Here is an 8,629-nt window from a genome sequence, read left to right as displayed (position 1 = left end):
TTGAGACATCGCAAGAGCCACAGATTGTAGTAAAACCACTGAAATGTCAGTGGTTCAAGTGGTTAGTGATTCATATGGCACAAAACCCAGGAATAATTGGGAATTTCTGTTGAGCAATGGTGTATTTTTCTAAGAGTAGAAAAGTTGCATTAGTTGAGCAGATAACTGTCCATCTGGCCTAATATCCCACTTCTGGATGCTTTAAAGCAAGGTGTTAATCTGCCTCTCCTCAATATCCTGTTAATTATCCAGCACTATCGCTGCGTTGGGCATGGAGCAGAGGGGATTTTTTCCTCATCCCAGTTGGTGATCAGCTTACGCCTTCATGATATGGATTTGATAGGCCCCATAATTCTTATATAAGCCAGCAGCAGTTTGAAATTTTATCCTTTTCATAATAGAAATTGCATTTATGTTTTGCAGGCATCCATCCTCCAGGCGAGGTGGAATCTTAAATATTCCAGCAGCCCTTGGAAGTTTGCTGTCTAGTTTGTTTCAGCAGCCTTATTCAACCTCCTGTGAATTTGGTTAAACCACGGCTGCACTTATCCTCTCTTACAATGGTAGGAGCCGAATCTTTTCATCCCTAATGAATAAAGTCCTATTATGTCTTAACAAGATTGACCCCAATCCTCCCCCATATGATGGGCAGTGCTCCATCTGTACGAATTTCAGTCACTAATATTCCTCTTCACTCTAAAAAGCCTCCGATTTTGTGGATAATTTGAGCAGCCACCATAAGCACGAGCTCATGGTTTTGTGATTTGCTGGCTCAGTTCAAGGACACACAGAAGTTGTGGTGTGCTTTTGCTGGTCTACAAAGACTCCAGGTGTTCTTTATAGATGCCTCCCATTGCTCTGGAAGAAATATTGGTAGTTGGTATTAAATATTTTGGATTTCAAAGCTGGGATTTCTTTACAGAAGCAAGCTCTTGATCTCTCCTTCTAATTTACCAACGCTCTCACTTCCTTCTGGTTTTTGGATTTCTTCCAGTCTAGTCTGAACAGCAGCTGTGACTAAATGTGTATCTGCATTAAGCTCATTTTGTAAATCATTTGTGCTCTATCCCTGTTTGACTGCTGCAATGACATTTGGATCACAGTTGTCTGTTCTAGGTTAATAGGCAGTGTGTCTGGATAGGGAGTTTTTCTGTGATGGGATGTGAATGGACAAACAGGACTTGGTTCTGTCTCATTTTTGCTCTCTTGGCTGAAGCATCTGGGCAGTTCCATGTGTATATTTTAAAAGCCCAGTCAATGCCTTTCTTATCTCACAGGGAATGTAGGGTTGGACAAGGCCCCATGCCATTGGAATCTAGCACTGCCTTGACTTTGTAAGAGAAAAACAGGTTCAAAATGTGGCTTTGTAGCATTGGCAGCACCCACTTCAGTCTCGCCTTACATCACCAAGATCAAATGAGAGAGCTGTCAGTGACAACCATATCATTCATGTCATTGCACTTCACAGGCAACTTCCAGCTTCCAGTCTGGCCCTATGCCGGACATGAATCCTGTGCCTTTGGCGCCCAGTGTGGGGGCCCGAAGGAAAGGGAAAGCATCTTCCCTTTTTTTGTTTCCCCTCCCTTTCTCTCAGACCCAGCTTAAAGACACAGGCACAGGATTCATGTCTGGCATAGGGCAGACGATAGGGAATACAGTATCCTACAGTCACCCCAAGACAGGGATCAAAGATGGAAGAGAGAAATCTGGCTGTTTCCATCCTGAAAATTCATTGCAACTGAGCTGATGTGGCTGCGGTGTCCATGAGCCAGCCACGTGTCCTTAGGGATAAGTATTCAGGGTTGGGTTTTTTTTGATTGATAGTATGAAATGGGAATGTCCATATTGACAGTTATCATGTCTCTCCTGTGGACAAGAGCTTCTTGGGATGTCCTCATGAAATTCCCTGTAACTGTGCAGTAATCCCTCCACAGCTGTGTTTATGAACCTTATATATCTGATTCTGAGTCGGGTGTTTGTTTCTTGCTTGTAAATGGGCCTGATTTTAATTCCTGGGAATGTTGACCAGCTCTAGTGACAGGCATTGGTTGGCTTTCTGATGGAAAACAGATACCGTTTCTCACACCTAGTTTTTGTTTTCTATGCTTTGCTTTCCTATATTGCAAACTCAATCCCAGGAAGTGTGATCCAGCCCATAGCAGGATTCCATCACGGCCCAGGCCCATACTGTGTTCTTCTCTTTTCCTGGTGGCAGCTAGTGTTCAACAGGAACGGTAAATCCATTGTGAATCTGTACCACAGCTATATGGGGATGTCTCTAACTCAAAATGGGGCCCATCATTGTTCATACATAGTTCTTCAGTCCCCTGCCTTTCCGTCTATCTTTTCAAACAAGACCCACATGGGAGGCTTTTAACTTTCTGTGTCGGACCTGGAGGTGGGATCAAATGTCAGTTCAGCATGCGTTGCATTCACAGACCATGAGAAGTCTGTTCCACCAGGGCCATGAGAACCATTGCCAGTTTGGACTTGATGGACCAATTTTCACTGCTATTATCAGAGTGAAAAACAATCCTTTTAGATGCCAAATGTGGCCCTCACTCGGATTGCTACTAGGGTTGGCAAGCTTCCCATGAATCTCATGTTCTGACTTAATTCCAGCATTCCCCAGTGCCTCAGTTATTTCTTAGAAAAATATGTTCCATTTGAAATTAAACACTGGCCACAGTAGTGTGCATTTATGTAGTGGGTTTCTCCCCCCAATCTCCTGGTGGATGTGTTCCTGACTGTGCATCCAGGATAGAGTCCTCATGGGATGATGTGACTGGTGGTACTCCCCCCTGTTCTGCACACCCTCAGCAGCTCCTTCTTTGGTGGAGTTGTTGGGGCTGGAGCCCAGCAGGAAAGTGAGACAGTGCAGTGCTTTGGAAGAGGAAGTAGGAGTCTTACGGAAAAGCAGATGGGAGAGCCCAAGGATGACCTCTCCTTCCTCTCTCTTTTTGATATGTGCAAGATGGTTTTGGCAATTAAACTTGATGAGAACCAGTGTTACTTCACCCTGGGTCAGCCATCTCCCCCACTCTTCCATAGGGTGTACAGCTGGTTTAAGCACTGCTTAAAATCAAAATCCTTGAGTTTCATGAGCCTCTGCAAAGTCCAGTCAACTGGAAGTTCAGGTTTTGTTGGGAATGTGACCTTAGAGAGCAAAGAAATAAAACATTCTGTGAATACTAAGTACTACTAGGCTGGTCTTTATTTCTTCCTGTTGATTTCTCTCAGGTATACAAGAAAAATGCCTCTTATTTTATAAATAGTAAATTCTTTGTCAGCTTTCAACTATTAAAAATATGCTTCTTTCATGCACATTACTTTTATATTTAGGGAGATTGATGCATCTGTTTATCCTAAGACTGACACCAGCCTGAGGTAAAACATGAAAAGGTTTGTAGCAAATTATTCCTTTCTTCTCAGAAGAACTCTCATCACTTAAACACTCCTGCTCTCAGCTGTACCATTTGCAAGGACTGGCAGGATACAAAGAAAAAGTACTGTTTGCTTTATGTGGAAACTTTGCTACTCTGGGGATCAGCTCGAGTAAAGCTGGAAAATATGATAATTATATTTTCCTAGCCCAGTGCAAACTAGGCCAGCCCAGGTGGCACCACGAGCCGTGCACAGTGCCCAGTAGCACACAGTGCCAAATTGTGCGGAGCTGCATCTGGCTGCTGGAAGTGTGAGGAGAATCAGGGCAGAGCTAATTCCTGCTCCATTGGTGTGCCCGTGGTCTGTCCACACACACCAGTGCCTTTGGTGTGGGATCAGTGATGGAGCTGGAACAGAGCTGCAAACCGGTGAGGACCTTTAACAATACTTAAGAATCACACATTATAAGAGGGAAATGGAGCTCGCATGTAAGTTTTAATACAAATACCTTGTTTCTCTGCTACATTAGAAATTGAGCACCAAACCAATTCATAATTTGCCGTAAAGTCCCGGAGTGACATTTGGAGACTTGGTGTCTTCATGTTCCTTACACAGGAAAAGGTCCCAGCAAAGGTGGGACCAGCATCTCTTCTCCCGATACCCCAAGTCTTTGGGGCTTTTGCTGCGCTTGAGGGAGATTTTATTCAGACTGCAGGTTTGTTGCCAAAGTTATTGCAAACATGCGAGCTGTCTGCAGTCCTGCTTCTCTCAGGCATTCTTCCTGTTGGTCCTGGAGAAGCAGGAGCTGGGATGGCAGGTCAGATATGGACAAAGTATGTCTGCCCCTCATGAGTGTGTTCCCAGACCCAACACCTGCTCTTGGCTTTAGGATATTTGCAAAGGTGCTCTCTGGAACACCGCTGTCATGCGTCCTGTATAGTGAACTTGGTAAAGTTTACAAGCTCGTCCTCCCTAAAAATGGCTTTCACTCAGTTTGGATAATCTTTCCTCCTGGATTCACATTTGAGAAGGCTTTTAGCATAAGGAGAAATTGATAACCTTTTCTGCGTCATTGCTGGAGCAAATCTGGTAGGAAATGAGATCCTTAGGAACAGGTTTTGTGGGATGGTGTTCAAACCTGCACAATCTAATTAATTGTTTGATTTGTCAAGGTTTCATAATTTCTTCAGAGCCTTATTAAATCCCATGAACAACATCTTGCTTTCATTCCTCTTAGACTACATAGGTCTGTTGAAAAGGTCCTATTGTGCGTAAGGATAAAATGAGTTGATCTCTTAGAACTTCTGCTCTTAGGAGGCAATTTCCGTTGATTTTGGCATTTAAAGGCAACAGACTATGACAGAATTAGACAAATTAAACCAGAATTTGACAAAAATCTTGATAATTGGCAGTTTAAGGAATGCATTTTCAGATTTTTAGCCTATTTTTTTGCACATTTTATTTAGATCATTGCATTTTGCTATCGATAAGAAGTCTGTTTCAATAAAAAGTTGTTTAAAAATAGCTGTACTAGATAAAGCAGGAATATCTAATGTCAGGTGAGTGAGGGCAGTTTGTATCCCATTATATTTACGGTTTGGTGATGGGCACACTTAAAATCGTGGATTGAAGCTGGCTTTGGACCTGTTCCCTGCTATTTGGCTGCCTGAGCAGCATGATGTGGATTGGAATACTTGGGGTTCCACCTTAGAACAGAGCAGAACTGTGCTGCCTGGAGATTAAAACATACCCAGGAGACACAAGGGTTTAGGTGACTTCATGAAAAAATAGACAGGTTAGGTCTTCGAGTTGTTTTCTAAATACATTCGTCCCTCTGCACCCTCCCCAGCAATGAGACTGGAACATTCCTTTAGCTATTACATGAGGCAGAATCTCCTTTCCAAAGTGTTGGAATGTGCAGCCGATCCAGGCATCTGATGGCTGGAAAAAAACCAGGGATACTGTGCATTTTTTATTATTTTTATTCAAATCACAAAACTTTGGGTCTGTGGCCTCCAGACCATTTGTAAGCTCTGCAATGAGCAGATAACTTGTAATTAATGAGAGATACTAATGTAAATTCCAGTAAAATGAACACATAAAATTCTTGTGAAACATTGAAGTAAAAAACCTTGCCCTTGTGCTCTTGGAGCATGTCAGCCATCAAGGGGTTGATATGATATAATGTAATACGTTGACACAGTGAAACCTAGTTATTAAAAGAGGATTAAAGATACTCTGCTTGAAGACTGAAGCATTCTGCTTTGGGTTTTTTGGTCAGCAGACAATTCCAAGATTTCAGGGTTAATTCCAAATGTCATGTTTTGCCACTATTCATTGATGGTTGCAAATAGCTAAGTTAAAAAAAATAGAAAAAGAGAACAAAAGAGGTTTCAGATATCCCAGTATACTCCAGGAAAGCCTGCCAAATCTCCAGAAAACTGAACTTAGTAACTGAAATTATTAAAATCACAACTCTTTATAGAAATTTCATTTTACTGTGCTTTCATCCTGAGGTATTTAATAGAAAATGTTGCACATAGGATGTTGTACACTTTCCAGGCTTTGTTTGCAAGGTCACTGCTCGTGTGAATACAGCAATTTCACAGCAGATCCCACTATCATGGAAAAGCAGTGCTTCCCACTGGAACATTCACCGGGCAATCAGGAACGGGTAGGCACTGGGTCTGGGTGAGCACGTGTTCTCCCCTCTCCATATCAGGAAAACTCTGGGCTCTCACACTGGTGTTCCTCACAGCACAGAATTTGGGGGAAGGTAATAAATTCAAGGGCTGCAGATGGAGTGTGCCACACGTTTTTTAATAGTGGTGAAACGAAGGGAATAAAACAGTTTTGGAAAATACTGCTCTTGCTCTGACTGTTGGTGCTTCAATTAATGCTTTCTTTTTGTGGGAGAGGGGTGTGGAACAGCAGAGGAAACAGCCTCTGTAGGTACAGTAAGTTTTGCCCATTAGCAGTGCTCTCTGCAAGTTAAAGGTAAAGCAATAGGAATTAGTCTGTAATAAATCCCAAAACAGCAGTGTAAGAATAAAATGATAACCAAGAGGGAGATGGTGAGTGATCAGAGCATTGGACAAACACTCCATATTCTTGGATTCTCTCCAAGCTCCTGGTACATCATTTAGTACAGGAGCTTTCCTTGCCTCCTGAGTGCCTCAGGTGAAGGCAACTTGCTTATGGCTCTGGGGAATCCTGGAAATGTGGAACTCATCCCCCCTGGAGTTACAAAATGTGGATGGGCTCCTCTTTTTTACAGTGGAAAAGTGTGCAATCGTAGCCACACTGGCTGGAGTTGTTCTTCATCGAACAGTTACACTTCCATGATGTTCTACTGTTTGTTCCATGCCATTTTTATGGGCCTCAGCATTATGGGTTTTGCAGTTAACTGTTTGAAAGGAAGCAAAAGTGATTTCCCAGGAGTGGACCTTTCTCCCCGCTAACACTGGGATAAGACTTGTTTCATATTGCAGTGGGCATAGTTGGAAATGTAAATGTGTAAAGTTTTACTGTCTCATCATTGATAAGAGACACACCCCACTCCCCCTCCCTCCGCAAAAAAGCCTCTGCGCGTCGCGATGTATCTTCTGTGTCCCTCTGTAGGCAGAACCAGGGCTGTAAGTGCTGTTACTTTGTAGCTTGGAAGACCAGTTGCTCAGAGTGATGATGTGTCTTTCTGCTACTGCTCAAAAGTGCTCAAGACATGGGATTTTAAATAAGTAACTTTGCTGTGTTAGTGTGAAAAACTAAAAAAGAACTATAAATAACAACATTCTGACACATGCCGTTCTTCTAAACAAAAAACCTCATGTCTTTTAACTTAATTCCCTCTGTCCTGTGTCCATTATCTTTGACTTATTCATCAGGAAAAGTTTCCCTGATGAGCTTTGCTTTACCGTAACTGGAAAATTCGTTTCAATTTGCAGGGGTTCTGTGCTGCATGGTGAAGTTCTCGTCTGAGCAACCCCTCTTCTGAAGGAAACTCAAAAAAAAACAGGTGGGTGTGACACCGTTGCTTTGGACGGGGCTTGGAACAACCTAGTCTGGTGAAAGGTGTCCCTCCCTGCCCATGGCATGGACGAGCTTTCAGGTCCCTTCCAACCCAGACCATTCCAGGACTCTGTGATTATTTTTAAATATTCCCTGTCCATTGCCCACCACCTTTCCTATATGCTTTGAAACACCATTGGTGTGTAACAAACTCCCCACTGGGTGACATCTCCAGTCTTCAGTTCAGGACAATCCCAAGGTGCAAAAAATCCAGAGGAGACTGCAGGTGTTCTGGGGCACCACTAAATACCGTTATCTCAAGGGCAGCCAGTCAATCGGCCGTTCGTCCGCTGGGAATGCAGGGAGGGAGCGAGAAGCTGAGGAGTTTTGATTTAAATGTCAGACTGTTTTGAAGTGCCGTGTGTGCAGTATGTAGGTCAGGGCTGAACGGATAGACTGGCTCTGCAGAGGTGCTGAGAATGATTAATTTCCCTGGGCAGAATTCTCTGGGTTTTTTTCTTCACTGTGTGCTCAAGTCAAGCTGCAATTTCTCATGGACAATGGGCTCCGGTTTTGGAGCATTTGCCTAAAGGGGAAATTTATCCTGGCAGCTGCTGAAAGGGAAACTCTTGTGGATTGGTATCAGTTTGTGCATTAAAAAAACCGCCATTTTTTTGCTGCGTGTTGGGGAGCTTTTCAAGGATGGTTTGTTTATGTTGCTGCTGTGTTCTCTGTCCATTTGCATCAGTGAGAGGTGATATTTGGGTGCTTTCCAGCAGCTGCCAGGCACTGCGGAAGGTGTGGACCAGGCTCCTTTCACTGCTTGAGCAGCAGTACCTACTTTCCTATGGAAAACTGTGCCCTTTCAGTCCTTAGCCCTTTGTATTGCCAAACCAGAGATGCTAATGGAGTAGTATTGTTTTAAACACAATAAAATCCAGCCTCATGGAATACTTAGGGAAGACTTAAAATCTCACTAACTCTCCTTTATAAGAGCACGAGCCTTGTTGCCCTTCTTCCCCATATTCCCAATCAGCCTGAACTTTTGTCTCCAGCAAAACATATAAAAATTGGCTGATGAGTAGTTTATCAGTCTGGAAAAATTGCTTGATATTCTAAAATACTAACTTCAGATATTCTAAACTATTAAGTAGCAGTTTATTGTTTATTTTTTGCCACTTTGGTGTTCACGAATGCAGGAATGGATTTTTCAAACGGCTTCTGTGATTGTTGCACA

Source organism: Corvus hawaiiensis, chromosome 5 (genome assembly GCF_020740725.1).
Source record: "Corvus hawaiiensis isolate bCorHaw1 chromosome 5, bCorHaw1.pri.cur, whole genome shotgun sequence".
Taxonomy (NCBI): Eukaryota; Metazoa; Chordata; class Aves; order Passeriformes; family Corvidae; genus Corvus; species Corvus hawaiiensis.
Note: the sequence above shows the minus strand (reverse complement) of the source record.